At 47.6% G+C, this 14,955-nt stretch overlaps 2 long non-coding RNA genes across 2 annotated transcripts in view; one reads left to right on the top strand and one right to left on the bottom strand.

Annotated features, from left to right (window-relative positions):
• LOC147344932 (uncharacterized) overlaps positions 1–14,955 on the top strand; it is a 21,293-nt gene extending 6,338 nt beyond the window's left edge. Inside the window, exon 2 of the long non-coding RNA XR_015154390.1 lies at positions 14,598–14,955. This is a non-coding gene — a long non-coding RNA (uncharacterized LOC147344932). The remainder of the gene's footprint in view (positions 1–14,597) is intronic.
• On the bottom strand, positions 6,562–9,336 carry LOC147344933 (uncharacterized). Its single transcript, XR_015154391.1, has 3 exons — positions 7,601–9,336; positions 7,436–7,519; positions 6,562–7,165 (listed from the first exon to the last, which is right to left on the bottom strand). It is a non-coding gene; the product is annotated as an uncharacterized LOC147344933 (long non-coding RNA).

Genomic DNA, 14,955 nt, shown 5'->3' with positions numbered 1-14,955 from the left:
TTCCGGAGGTATGGTCACTGGGAGCAAGAGTGGGAGGCAGAGGCTGGGTTGAAGGCCTTCAGCTCCTATTTTAAGTGTAATGATGTTTCAAGGAGAAAGCCAATTCTGACTCCCATGTTGGAACTGTTTCTTTGACTTGCTTTTCATTGCTTTTATTGTTATAATCATACTCAGTGGCTTGCCTGGAGGACCCTGCCCCTCTTCTTGACTGTAAACTAATGTGCCTTTTAAATGCTGGGAAAGATTGGGGGCAGGAGGAGAAGGGGACGACAGAGGATGAGATGGTTGGATGGCATCACTGACTTGACGGACATGAGTCTAAGCAAACTCCGGGAGCTGGTGATGGACAGGGAGGCCTGGCGCGCTGCAGTCCATGGGGTCGCAGAGTCAGACACGACTGAGCTACTGAACTGAACGGGAAACGCCTTTGTTCAGCTCAGAGAGAGGGGGTTGTCCTTGCCCACCTGTGAACAGACCAGATTAGCACACCCTTCCCCCTGCTTCTCACTCTCTGTTCTGCCTTTTGACTTTAGTTCTGCATTGCTGCTTTCTCTCTGATTTATAAAAGAACCTGGCATCCAGGCCCCAATAAGAAGGTTATTTTGAGGCTCTAGCCCACCACTTCTCAATCTGCTGACTCTCCAATTTAAGTCTCTCCCTTGCTTGCCTCAACACCTTGTCTCTCGGATTCATTGGCCTGTCGTGCGGCGAGCAGAGATAGCTTGGACTCGGTGACAATGGAAGCCCGACCTTGAGGACTGAACCCCGAGGGGAGGCAATATCTGGTTTCTGCTTTTGTTCACCATGAGGCATGTGGGATCTTAGTTCCCTGACCAGGAATTGAACCTGAGCCCTTGCATTGGAAGCTTGGAGTCTTAACCACCAGATTGTCAGGGAAAACTCTAGTTTCTGTTAAAAGATCACTCTGGCTGCTGTGTGGGGAACAGATTTGGGGGTAGGGGGTGTCGTCAAAATCAAATTCTTGTGCCTGACATGCAGTGAGGCCAAATAAACTGAAACACTGGCGTTTAGAGCAGAGAAAGGTTTACTAGTCCAGGAGGTGCCAACTGGGCGGATAAGAGGTTTGTCTCAAATCCATCTTGCTGGCTGGAGTGCAAGATTTATAAAGGCAAAAAAAAAAAGTAAAGAGGAGGGATCTTTGTGATTTCAGTTTCCTGAAAAGACTCAGTTGCCCGCTTCTCAGTACTTCTGCCATCCTGTGACTCTGTGTCACTGGCGATCTGTGTGTTCCTGCAAAACAAACTAATAAATCATGGTCTTGTGGTTCCTTAACTTCTTTCTCAGAGAGAGCAAAAGGGATGGTCGAGGCATTTTATTGTTTACTTAGAGCCGAGTGACTGGTTGAGAATTTCCTGGTCAGCCCCTGCTGTTGTCAAGCTCCTTCGGACCTGCTCTTTGCTTCTGTGTTCCCGTCCTTCCCTAATGAGTAACTGCTGAAGTCCGCTCTTTGGAACTCAGGGAAGGTCTGCTGCTGCTAAGTCGCGTCAGTCATGTCTGACTCTGTGCAACCCCACAGACGGCAGCCCAACAGGCTCCTCTGTCCCTGGGATTCTCCAGGCAAGAATACGGGAGTGGGTTGCCATTTCCTTCTCCATTGCATGAAAATGGAAAGTGAAAGTGAAGTCGGTCAGTCGTGTCCGACTCTTAGCGACCCCATGGACTGTAGCCTACCAGGCTCCTCTGTCCATGGGATTCTCCAATGGCGACCCACGGAGTGCCCCCGAGAGGCTGAACTGCTTCCTAGGCGGCACTAGTGCTAAAGAGCCTGCCTGCCGATGCAGGAGACTTAAGAGACCTGGGTTCGATCCCTGGGTCGGGAAGATCCCCTGGAGGAGGGCATGGCAACCCACTCCAGTATCCTTGCCTGGAGAATCCCATGGACAGAGGAGCCTAGTGTGGGGGTTGAAAAAAGTCAGACGTGACTGAAGTGATTTAGCATCCAAGCACGAACCGCTCCTTCCCCGGGGAAATACGGGGTTAGGTTTCTGTGAGCCTCTGGTCCCATCAATAAAGATCAATACACAACTTTTAACATTTATGATTTTTGGCTGTGCTGAGTCTTGTTGCTGCCCGAGGGCATCTCTGGTTGTGGAGAGCAGGGGCTGCTCTCTGGCTGCACCGTGTGGGCTTCTCCTTGGGGTGACTTTTCTTATTTCGGGGCACAGGCTCTATGGCACGGGCTCAGTAGTTGAGGTGCTCAGGCTCACCTGCCCCGCGGCCTGTGGAATCTGCTTGGACCAGGGACTGAAGCCATGTCCCCTGCACTGGCAGGCGGATTCTTAACCCCTGGACTACCGGGGAAGTCCCACAACCTTGATTTATGTGTGTGTTTGTTTAAAGACCCTTTCAGCGGTAGATATTACTGATGCACCATCTTTGAACTCCCAGCACCTGATTCATGCCTGAGCAAAGCTGCTCTAAGACACACCCAGCCTCCCTGAGCTTAGAAACGCTAGTCTCTGCACTTTAACATGATGCCCGGGGGGCCGTTTAAAATGAAAAAACCATGGAGAAAAAGCACAAAGATGCAGAAAAGGCCCGCCATTAAATAGACAAGTATGAGCTGAAACCTGAGGGCTGAGTGTTGCCTTATTTGACTTCAGCTGGCATGGGGCAACTCAAAATTTCACCACTGTGAGCATGTCTGCACCTGGCTGCAAAAGTATGGATTTGGGTTAAAATCAAATTGACGAGGCCAGTTCACAGAAGCAGAAGGTGTGGACCACGAGGAGCAACTGTATTTAAGACTATTAGACGCTGTGACACAAGCCTATATTATTATGCAAACACACTCACATACCACACTCGGGGCGGGGGTGGCTCATTACAGGAGGGCCTTCAGCCTGGCACCCTCTCTGCCAGGTTTGAGCTCTGCACGCCCCTCCCTGCAGTGGCCCGGCCAGTGGCCAGAGCTGGGAGGATGGACACTGCAGTCATGCCCAGGTTCAGGTGGCAGCGCGATACGTCCTTGCTGGGGGATAATTCGTCAAACCCACTTCACCTGCCTTCACTCATCAAGGTCGTTTAGGCTGCAGTCCCCTTAGTGGTGCGGAGCCTTCACAGTGAGGTGTTTGCTAAGTAGTCTTCCAGGAGCTTGGAGGCACCTGTGCCCAGTTAGAGCTGAGCTGGTTAAGACCACACAGGATCACTGACCCTCCACACGGGTGACCTTTTGATGTCAGAGATCCACCCTCAGATGGTGCTAAACGTCTCCATTTTTTTTTTTTTTGGCCTCGCCAGGGGAATTGGGGGGATGGTGCTTGCAGGATCTTAGTTCCCCAATCAAGGATGGAACCTGGGCCTTCGTCAGTGGGAGTGTAGGGTCTTAACCATTAGACCACCAAGGAAATCCCGTGCCTCCATTGCTGAAGGTGCAGAGGCCTGTAGCTGAGTTCCACCTGCACAGGGCGATGATGACCACACCTTTTCTCAATCACCTGTCCCTACGCCCCCCATGCCCTCCTCACCCAGGACCAGCCTGTTTCTCCGTTTGCTCTCCCACAATGCACCCCAAGCCTCTTGCCTTCTGGGAGGCAGACGTGAGGTTTGTTCTCTCTCCTCATTTGGCTGCCTCGTGAACAAACCCTGTCAGCTGTGAGCCTCAGCGTCTCGGCATCTTGGCCTGCTGGGCATCAGGCAAGATGAACTGGGTTCGGTGATGGTCTGAGCCGGCTGGGGGTAAGCCCAGACTGGCCTTCTGCCCCGGGCTTGATAGCTGGTGCTGTCGAGAGCAGCTGCCTCGTCCTTTGGAAGACCTCTTTGGGTGACGCTGTGAAAGTGCTGCACTCAATATGCCAGCAAACGTGGAAACTCAGCAGTGGCCACAGGACTGGAAAAGGTCAGTTTTCATTCCAGTCCCCAAGGAAGGCAATGCCAAAGAATGCTCAAACTACCGCACAATTGCACTCATCTCACACACCAGCAAAGTAATGCTCAAAATTCTCCAAGCCTGGCTTTAACAATACATGAACCGTGAACTTCCAGATGTTCAAGCTAGTTTTAGAAAAGGCAGAAGAACCAGAGATCAAATTGCCAACATCCGTTGGATCATCGAAAAAGCAAGAGAGTTCCAGAAAAACATTTATTTCTGCTTTATTGACTATGCCAAAGCCTTTGACTGTGTGGATCACAACAAACTATGGAAAATTCTTGAAAGAGATGGGAATACCAGATCACCTCCTGAGAAATCTGTATGCAGGTCAGAAAGCAACAGTTAGAACTGGACATGGAACAACAGACTGGTTCCAAATTGGGAAAGGAGTACATCAAGGCTGTATATTGTCACCCTACTTATTTAACTAATATGCAGAGTATATAATGAGAAACACTGGGCTGGATGAAGCACAAGCTGGAATCAAGATTGCCGGCAGAAATATCAATAACCTCAGGTATGCAGATAACACCACCCTTATAGCAGAAAGTGAAGAGGAACTAAAGAGGCTCTTGATGAAAGTGAAAGAGGAGAGTGAAAAAGCTGGCTTAAAACTCAACATTTGGAAAATTAAGATTATGGCACCTGGTCCTGCCGGGAGCCGGCATATTGCATACTGAGTGCATATTGCACATTGAGCGCAGCACTTTCCACAGCATCGTCTTTCAGGATCTGGAATAGCTCAACTGGAATTCTATCACTGCCGGGAGCCAGCGTGAGGAGCTCCACCCATGACAAAGGTCATGAGGAAGGAGGCTCGGCATACACAAAGGCGGGATCGAGCCTCAGGAATCCCCCTGGAAATTCTCGAGCATCTACCCCCAAAACCAGAGTCTGCCTACGTTCTGCTTTGTGCTTTCACCTACACCTCTGACTTTACGGGGGGCTGTCCCCCACTACCTCTCTCTGAAAAAAGAGTTAGCTTACAGCTCCAGTTAATAATTCCTGGGTGTGACAGTGTTTCAACCTACAAACTCCTTTGGAAATCCTCTAGCCTGCCTGAATAGGTTTTTCCGGCCACATGTGATTGTTCAGAGCCTCCCAACTGTGAGAGGCATGAGATGTTCTAAACTGTCTAAATACAGATTCCTTTGAGCAGTTAAAAGATTGATTAGAAATTGTATTGGTGAAGGGATTTTCACTTGTTGGGCCAATGTTTGCTGCTAAGTCTCCATATCCCTTACCTGCTGTGTCCCTGGCAGTGTATTGATTAATATAATTGGTGTAAGTAGTAGCTTTAATGTTTGTAACCTGGGACCCTTGAGTTAATTCTTTTTCTTGTTATAGCCCACCACACCTTTGCTCTGTAGGAATGCAACTTTATCTAATGCTTTTGGAGGGTGGCTCCTGACCAATCACCTTTAGAGAAAAATAAGTTTTCTGAAGAAAGGGTCTTAAAATGTTCACAGGCCTCCGGGCCAGAAGATGATGCAAATCACCTAAGCTTTTGCATATGATCAGTTTGCAGGAAGAAAGCCTGGCTTGCTGCATGACTCTACCCCTTCCCCCTTTATCCTCTATGCATAACTTAAGGTACAAAAACTACTTTGGAAAATAAAGTGCGGGCCTTGTTCACCGAAACTTGGTCTCCCCATGTCGTTCTTTCTCTCACCTTCAGGCTGAATTATTCAGCCTGTTTTCTCCACTGAATTTCCTCACTGAGCTATCCTTATTTCAGCCTCTTTTCTTCACTGAATTTTCCTACTGAGCTATCCTTATTCTATTATTCTTTATATCCTTAATTAACGTTTAATTAAGCAGTTGTTTCCTGATCCTCGCCAACGCCGTCCCCGCTTCGAATTCCCTGGATGCACCGGGGCTGGACCCCGGCACGGTCCCATCACTTCATGGCAAATAGATGGGGAAACAATGGAAACAGTGACAGACTGTGTTCTTGGGCTCCAAAATCGCTGCAGATGGTGACTGCAGCCATGAAATTAAAAGATGCTTGCTTCTTGGAAGGAAACCTATAATCAACCTAGATAGCATATCAAAAAGCAGAGACATTACTTTGCCAACAAAGGTCCATCTAGTCAAAGCTATGGTTTTTCCAGTGGTCATGTATGGATGTCAGAGTTGGACTATAAAGAAAGCTGAGTGCTGAAGAATTGATGCTTCTGAACTATGGTGTTGGAGAAGACTCTCGAGAGTCCCTGGGACTGCAAGGAGATCCAACCAGTCCATTCTAAAGGAAATCAGTCCTGAATATTCATTGGAAGGACTGATGTTGAATCTGAAGCTCCAGTACTTTGGCCACCTGATTCGAGGAACTGACTCTTTGGAAAAGACCCTGATGCTGGGAAAGACTGAAGGCAGGAGGAGAAGGGGACAACAGAGGATGAGATGGTTGGATGGCATCACCAATCGATGGACATGAGTTTGAGTAAGCTCTGGGGGATTGGTGATGGACAGGGAGGCCTGGCGTGCTGTCCTCTATGGGGTGGCAGACTCAGACACGACTGAGCGACTGAACACACCAGTACCTAGCTTGTTTGGCATTCCTGGCCAGACTGGGCGGGGGCGGTTGGGGAGGGAAGGGACAGAGGCCCACCTGGCAGTGTAATGGAAACCAGGGCCCGGCTGCTCAAAAGCGGATAAAAAGAGGTAGGTTGGTGGAAAGGAAAGTTTGTTTTATTTTGGATGCCAGGGTAGAGAGGGCGCAGGGCAGATGCCTGTCGAAAAGCCAACTCCCCCTCCACCCCGACTCCGACAGTCCAGGGCCAAGAGCTTTTATAGACTGAGGGAGGGGCTCCATGCAGAAAGAGCACAGTCAGCTCTGACAGTCATCCTGAAGTTGGCCACACAGCGGTCTGCCCAGCATTACCTTGATTGTTTTAAGTACAGTTGGTCTTCAGTTCCAGGGCCGGCTTGTTCCCATTTCCTTGAGGCCAGTTCTTGAAACTGTGGTAGCTTTTGTCACGGCCGTGGGACTTCCCAGGTGATGCAGTGGTAAAGAGCTTGCCTGCCAATGCAGGACATACAGGAGATGCAAGTTTGATTCCCGGGTCAGGAAGGGTCCCCCTGGAGAAGGAAAAGGCAACCCACTCCAGTATTCTTGCCTGGAAAATTCTATGGACAGAGGAGCCTGGCGGGCTACAGTCCAGGAGGTCGCCAAGAGTCGGCCACGACTGAGGGGCTGAGCACACAGGCATGTCAGGGCTACAGCCTGGTCATCATGTAGTTAACTTCTTCCACGTGATGAGGTTTCAGCATCTATAAGACAGGTCACAGGATATGGCTCAGAACATGCTCTATAGCCCTTGAGAAGGAACTAGGGGTCCTTGACGTATGACTAAACTATGGTTATCTGGTCCTCCTTTGACTCTCTTTTTGTTTCTACATCTTCTTCTCTGATTAAACTTAGTCTTTGACTCAAGTTTTTCCCCAAAAGGCAGGCAGGGGACATGGGGGACAAAGACCATAGGGTCAGCAGAATTTTGGTAAAAAAGTATAAAAGGTCCCAGCTGCTCAGGTACTCCATACCTGGGTTGGACGCCCAGGGCTCTGGTCTTTGGTCTTATTTCTGGTCTGGTTTGTATGTGCCAAGACATCCTTTGGACTCTGGGCCTAAAAATGGATCCTTAAGTTATGTTACAAATTTGCAACTAGATTTGTTCTGTAAATGGAAGAAACACCGGGATGAAATACCTTATGTGCAGTCGATTGTTACTGTATCAGAATAAACCTGCCCGCTAAAGGAGCAGCGCAGCACAGAATTCAATCCCTCCTGAAGCCCTCCTGGATGGAACACAGCTTAACGTGTCTCCGAGTCACCTCACACTCCAGTTGTTGTTTTTGTTTATCACTAAGTCATGTCTGACTCTCTTCAACTCCGAGGACTGTGATCCTCCAGGCTCCTCTGTCCGTGGGATTTTCCAGGTAAGAATACTAGTGTGCATTGCCATTTCCTTCTCCAAGGGATCTTCCCGACCCAGGGATCGAACCTGGGCCTCCTACATTGCAGGCGGGTTGTTTACCATCTGAGCTACCAGGGAAATCCAATTTTACTATCTAGAAACTGAGCACAGATGAATATTAGTTTGTGCATGACTTACAGGCAGTTAATCAAATTGTAGAAGATACTTGTCCATGAGTCCCTAACCCATACCTTCTCATCACTGCTCTGCTCACACGAGGTTTTTGTTGGTTTACTTACTGGATTTGAAGAATGCTGTGTGTGTGTGTGTGTGCGTGTGTGTGCTTGCATACCCTTGAGATTTGAATCCCAAGAATTGTTTGCTTTTAATGGAAAGATCTAGATACAAGAGTTAAACAACCATTCTGCTGGACAGGAAGTTCTCAGAGACTTAAAAATTCCTGCACGATATCTGTAGAAATCCTGGCTAAAGATTTGAAGGCCCTTGAAATAAAAGAGGGAGCCCCGCTCTAGTATGAGGATGGTACCATTTGATTGCATGTAAAACAAAGGACCCCTGAGACCAGAATACAGTTTTGACTTTGAACTTTATGGCTGAATGAAGCTGTAAGGTGTCCGAGGAAAAGGCATAGTTCTCTGCTGTCTGTTGACCCCTTGGGTTTTGAACTCTCACAAGGACAGAGTCTTGTCCCCTGACAGAAAGGAAGCTCTAGCCGGGCTTGCAGTTCCCACTATCAGGAGACAGTTGTGGGGATTCCTGAGAATGGCTAGGTTCTGAAGCATTTGGATCCACAACTTAAAAAAAATATATTATTTATTTGGCTGTGCTAGGTCTTAGTGGAGAAGGCAATGGCACCCCACTCCAGTACTGTTGCCTGGAAAATCCCATGGGTGGAGGAGCCTGGTAGGCTGCAGTCCATGGGGTTGGGAAGAGTCGGACACGACTAAGCGACTTTGCTTTCACTTTTCACTTGCATGCTTTGGAGAAGGCAATGGCAGCCCACTCCAGTGTTCTTGCCTGGAGAATCCCAGGGACGGGGGAGCCTGGTGGGCTGCTGTCTATGGGGTTGCACAGAGTCGGACACGACTGAAGCGACTTAGCAGCAGCAGGTCTTAGTCGCAGCATGTGGGATCTAGTCCCCGACCAGTGATTGGACCTGGGCCTCCTGCGTTGGGAGCTCGGAGTCTTAAGCCACTGGATCACCAGCAAAGTCCCTTTGTGGAGCATGATGGGAAGTGGAAACCATACTATGGAGAACTGTCCAGAGATCATCCAAGCTTTGGCTGGTTCCAGGTCTCCTACACTGATTCCTCCCACTGGGCAGGTGAACCCCGAACAGATCTTAAGCAGCTTTTCAGAATGAAAAGAAATTAAGGCTTGGAAAGAATTCAGTGATCAGGACTTCTCAAAGTTGGGCAAAGGCAGGTGCTCTCTCTAGCTGTTGGGTGTCTTTAACACTTGCTCCTTTAACATGTATGGCTGTGCATGCTCTTCGGTGCTGTGCTCAGGTTTTCTCTAGTTGTGGTGTGAGGGCTTCTTACTGCAGTGGCTTCTTTTGTTGCAGAGCACAGGCTCTGACTTCAGTGGTCATGGAGTGTGGGCTCAGTAGTTACCGCTCGAGGGCTGAGTTGCCCCTGGCACGTGAAATCCTCCCGGAACATCGATGGAACCCGTGTCCCCTACATTGGCAGGCAGATTCCTAACCATCGGGCCACTGGGGAAGTCCTGGTGGTGGTGCTGTTCGGTTGGTCAGTCACGTCCGACTCTCTGCGATGTCATGAACTGCAGCACGCCAGGCTTCTCTGTCCTTCACCATCTCCCAGAGCTTGCTGAAACTCATGTCCATTGACTCAGTGATGCCATGCAACCATCTCATCCTGTCGTCCCTTTCTCCTCCTGCCTTCAGTCTTTCCCAGCATTAGGGTCTTTTCTAATGAGTCAGCTCTTCACATCAGGTGGCCAAAGTATTGGAGCTTCAGCATCAGTCCTTCCAATGAATATTCAGGACTGATTTCCTTTAGGATTGACTGGTTTGATCCCTTTGCAGTCCAAGGGACTCTCAACAGTTTTCTCTAACACACTTCAAAAGCATCAATTCTTTGGCACTCAGCTTTCTTTATGGTCCAACTCTCACATCCATACATGACTACTGGAAAAACCATGGCTTTGACTATACAGACCTTTGTCCAAGCTGTTGGAAATTTCATCCGAAATCTTTTTCTGTATGTAATGATACCTACCTCTTGTCCTGCCTGTCATTAATTTTTCAGCTGTCCCTAACTTCACTGTGACTTCCAATGTGACATATCTGATTAGTCTACTCAACAGAATTTCCTGTCCTGTTTTTCCTTGTTTAAGCTGAAATTTGGTCCTTGTGACCTCAGATTTAAAAAAAAAAATAATCCTTTTCTACCGTCAAGGTTCTGTTAGGTGAGAATAGAAAACATACGGATTTTTCCAGCCTGTGTTCCTTCCATATTTAGTATCTAAGTGTTTCAGCCAAACTGCTAATGATTGGGACTCTCCAGTATGTAAGGAGGTAAGACACTGATTCCCTGGCTTGACTGTGTCCTAGATGAGATCCGGGGCCTAAATTTTAACAGTGTGTGGTGTCCCCCTCAGAGCTGGTCTTTGTCTGCCGTTTTGATTATCAGTCTTGAGCCCGTGACAGTTGGTACAGAGGTGGTTATCTGTTTATTGGGATCAAAGTGCTCCCTGGAAACTGGGAACAAGAGAATGTTTAAATGAGCACTCAGCAGCTGCATTCTTCAAGCCCTTGTTAGCCCTATGCTTTTTTAAAAAACTTTTAATTGGAGTACAGCTGATGTACAACGTTGTGCTGTTAAGAGGGCGGCTTCCCAGGTGGCTCGGTGGTAAAGAGTCCGCCTGCCAATGCAGGAGATGTGGGTTCATTCCCTGGGTTGGGAAGATCCCTTGGAGAAGGAAATGGCAACCCACTCCAGTATTTTTGCCTGGAGAATCCCATGGACAGAGGAACCTGGTGGGCTACCGTCCATGGGTTCACAGAGTCGGACACGACTGAGCATGTGCGAACACTGATAAGAGGCAGAGGGCTAACACAGCTCTGTAAATCTGTCATCGCCCCTCCACTCTCAAGATTGAAGAATGATCAGAAGATACGGGGGAATGAAACTGAGGGCAATTATCAGCGAAATCCATTTCCTCTGCCTGCATTAATCAGGGTCATTTGTTCTGAGACGTGTGTGTCAACAAGAAGCACAGAGCCTAAACGGTGTTTGTCAGTTGTTTCCCGGGGGCGTGGAGTCCGCTGTGTCTAGTTTGAGCTGAGCTGGCTAAGGCTGGATAGGACCAATGACTCCCCAAATGGGCCGGCCCGTGTGTCCACATGGTGACCTTCTGACCTTGAAGGGTAACCCTCAGATGGTGCTATAAGCAGATCCACTTTTGAACGTGCAGAGGCCGGTAGCTTAGTTGCGTCTGCGCAGAATGATGGTTGTCACAGCTTTCTCCAGTTCCCCATCCCCACTACCCTCACGCCTCAGGCCGCCTCGCTTCTTTACACCGTGAACACCAGGAGCCCTTCCCCTTCCAGGAAGTGAACCTCAGAGACGTGTTGTGTCTTGTTGCTTGACTGCCTTGTGAATAAACCCTCTCTGCTGCAAACCCTGGCATCTCAGCATTTTGGCTGCTGCATGTTGGGCCAAATGATCCTGGTTTGGTAACTGTCACAAAGGGCATTAATCTTTTTTTTTGCGGGGGTGGATCTCTCTCCTCCTCACTGATGACACCTAATTGTTCCCTTTTTCTAAACATTTTTCATTTCTGAAGAAATGAAACTGAGCAGGACTTGGGGGTTGGGCTTCTTGGGGACGGCCTCTTGTGTGTAGATTTACTGCTGTAGAGCAAAGGGATTCAGTTATATGTGTGTGTGTGTGTGTATGTATATACACATTTTAAATATTTTCCGTTATGGTTCATCACAGGATATTGAATATAGCTCTGTGCCATACAGTAGGACCTTATCTATTCTAAATATAAAAGCTTCCACCTGCTAACCTCAACCTCCCACTGCGCCCCTCTCCCAACACCCCCTCCCCCGTAACCACCAGTCTGTCCTGTGTGTGATTCTGTTCCACAGGTGCGTTTGTGTCGTATTACACATACACGATATCGTATTCTTTCTTTTTCCGGCACTCACTGAACTGGGAGCAGAGTTAACCACTGGACTGTTAGGGAAGTCCCCATCTCTGACTTCACTTAGTATGATCATCTCTAGTTGGATCCATGTTGCTGCCAATGGCATGATTTCATTTTGTATGGCCAAGTATTTTCCACTGTACATATGTACATCTTTACCCAGCGATCTGTCGATGGTCATTCAGTTTGTTTCCATGTCTTGGCTATTGTGAGCAGTGCTGCAAGCATAGGGGTGTGTGTGCCCTTTTCAATGACAGTCGAGTCTGGGCATGCGCCCGGGAGTAGGGTTGCTGGTGCAGTCACTTTGTGCTGTTGCACCGAGGGGCACGTCAGCCCCTGGCCGGCTGCGGCTCTCGGATCCAGTCCAGCAGCAGTCTGAGCAGCTGTGTCGCTGGGACGGCTCTGAGTGCTGACTGCCAACTCGGCGTCCCTGGCCCACAGCAGTTTCGGTTCTGTGGTGAAGGACTCGAGGCTCCAGTTCTGGTCTGGGAGACGTCACCAGTGAGCAGTGGGACTCTGCGTGCGATCACACCAGGGCATCTCCCCTACTGGGCTCCTGGGGCTGGAATCTGTCCTTGGTGTGGGGGGGAGTTTGGGGGGGGAAGCACAGGACTTGGTCATCTGGTTTTGAGCACAATGCTGCTCTAAGTGGAGCCTTCTCTTCCGGGTTGAGGAATCCTTCAGCCACCCCGCACTGCGTGGGCCACTTGGGAAACTCCTCATTAAACCACAGCTGGCTGTCGTTACCCTTCTCTGGAACAACAGATAGGAAATCTTCCATCCTCGTGCTGGGAACTATGATCTGAGGGGCCTCTGAGCACTGGTTGCCTGGTTCTGATCTGTTTCTGATAATCCCAGCTCTTTGAAAAGATAAGAAATGAGAGCTCTATGCCTCCTGTTAGTCCCCTAGGGTGTCTTACAAAACTGGGGAATTTTCAGCTAGATCTCTATGAAAAGAAAGATGACTTCAGTGTAACACCACGTGGCCACAATGTTATTTAGACCTCCGGAGAAAAATGGCCAAGATAAAACTCTTGACATTCTAATTGTTTCCTTTTTGCATATGCAGTTAGAGAAATCTGGCTTGATAAAATTTTTCAAAATTCCGACCCCGAGAGCAAAAGTTTTCCTAGGTACAAAGCCAAAATTGTAACTCCCATTTCCTTTAAATGCAAACACAGCTCACACTGTCTGAGACTATGGTTTTAGCTTAATAGGTAGAACCTGAACTGAAAGGAAATGGAAAAGCCTTTTAAAATCAAGTGAAACTTATTTCAACTGCTATAAGTTAATGTGTTAAAACTACATGAGAAGCATTATCAAATGAGTGCTAAGCCCTAAGTAATACTGTATGGGTAAATGTCATTAAGTGTTCTAGAAACTATACCACTGTTATCAATCTTAACTGAATGGTATTGTTATCAATCTTAATTCTTGTTAACACATTACTGACTGGGGAATTTTTGCAGAAATGAATGCCTCTGGCCAGCAATTTGTTATGTAAGTGAATGTGGAAATATCTTTGATCAATAGTGTTCAGATAACAAAAGACGTATTGAAACGTCTCTGGTCAGTAAGTTGTTAAAATACTGTACGTCACAGCAACGTGGTTAGGCGTCTTTGTCAGCTGCACTGCGTATCCTTAACTGCGCCTCTTCAAGTCCCTTGTCATTCACAGGGGATACTTCACTGATGCTTTTGCAAAAATGCTTCATCTTTAAGAAGTCTCACAGAAAGGACTTTCTGGCAAGCACAAGATTCTGATAACTTCCAGATCATACTGCTGAACTGGGCGAGAAATTAATTCTAATGGAAACCCTGATGGTTTCATCAAACTGTTAACAAGATTAAGGATTAGTTACATGGGACTGAGTTAACTGATGAATATAGTTATAACAGTTTTTAGTCTGTATCTTCTAGACATAAGGAAATCTTTTTAAAAAGTTAAATTTGATATTCCTCAGGAAGAATTCTGGCACAGTCGATATAAAAGAGCCTATACGACAATTACACGGAGGTAAATAATCAGGCCAAGTTTATCGAAACGACTTAACTTGGCAGTGTCAGTGGCTCACTCGTTTTCGACTCTTTGCAATCCCATGGACTGAAGTGTCCATGGAATTCTCCAGGCGAGAATACTGGAGTGGGTTGCCATTTCCCTCTCCAGACGATCTTCCTGACCCAGGGACTGAACCCAGGTGTTCTCCGTTGCAAGCAGATTCTTTACCGCCTGAGCCACAAAGGGTAATTTAGAGAGATTATGTTTTGATAACATACCTTTGTGGATACTGAGGCTTTGTATATGCTGAGGTTGTTGTATTAGATGACCTTGTTGTTATGTTATATTATAAAGCCTAAGTTTTAAAGGAATATTCCAAGCTTGTTTCTGAAGCTGATCACAGTAATCTGTCTTTGGATGAAGATCAGATGCCCCGTGATCCACAACCAGGAGATTATACATACTGGAAAAGACATCATTTATTCAGACTCTCTCCAACCTAAATGAAAGATCTGTCAGGTATCTAGTAGCTCGTGCACAGTGGAAATGGAAAGAAACTGACTCTTGAATGAACTGTTTCCCACTTGAGGGCTTCTGCACTGGACTGGTCTATAGAGAGGACTGCTGACCTCCAACAACGCTGACCCCAGGATGAGAAGAGAACCCAGTGTAGACAGCTGAGCCAGGAATCTGAGCCAGGTCTGTACGATCCACCGTAATTCAACTGAACTGTTCACCAATGGTCTCCCTCTCAAAACAGAAGGTTTTACTTCTAATCGTACTTCTGACTCCAATGTTCAAGACAGAAAATTCTCTTGTCAAGTTGAGTACTCATGACATTTATCACCACTTGCTTTTAACTCTACTCTAAAAGCATGTGTACGATGTTTGTGTGACAGTTTGGTATAAATGATAATGTATAGCCTATAAAATTAGCGCACCTGTGA

The sequence above is a fragment of the Bos grunniens genome, chromosome 25, assembly GCF_055505025.1.
Source record: "Bos grunniens cultivar Pamir isolate PY7600 chromosome 25, Bosgru_T2T1.0, whole genome shotgun sequence".
NCBI classification, from domain to species: Eukaryota; Metazoa; Chordata; class Mammalia; order Artiodactyla; family Bovidae; genus Bos; species Bos grunniens.
The sequence above is the reverse complement of the archived record's forward strand: the minus strand, read 5'-3'. Positions and strand labels throughout refer to the sequence as shown.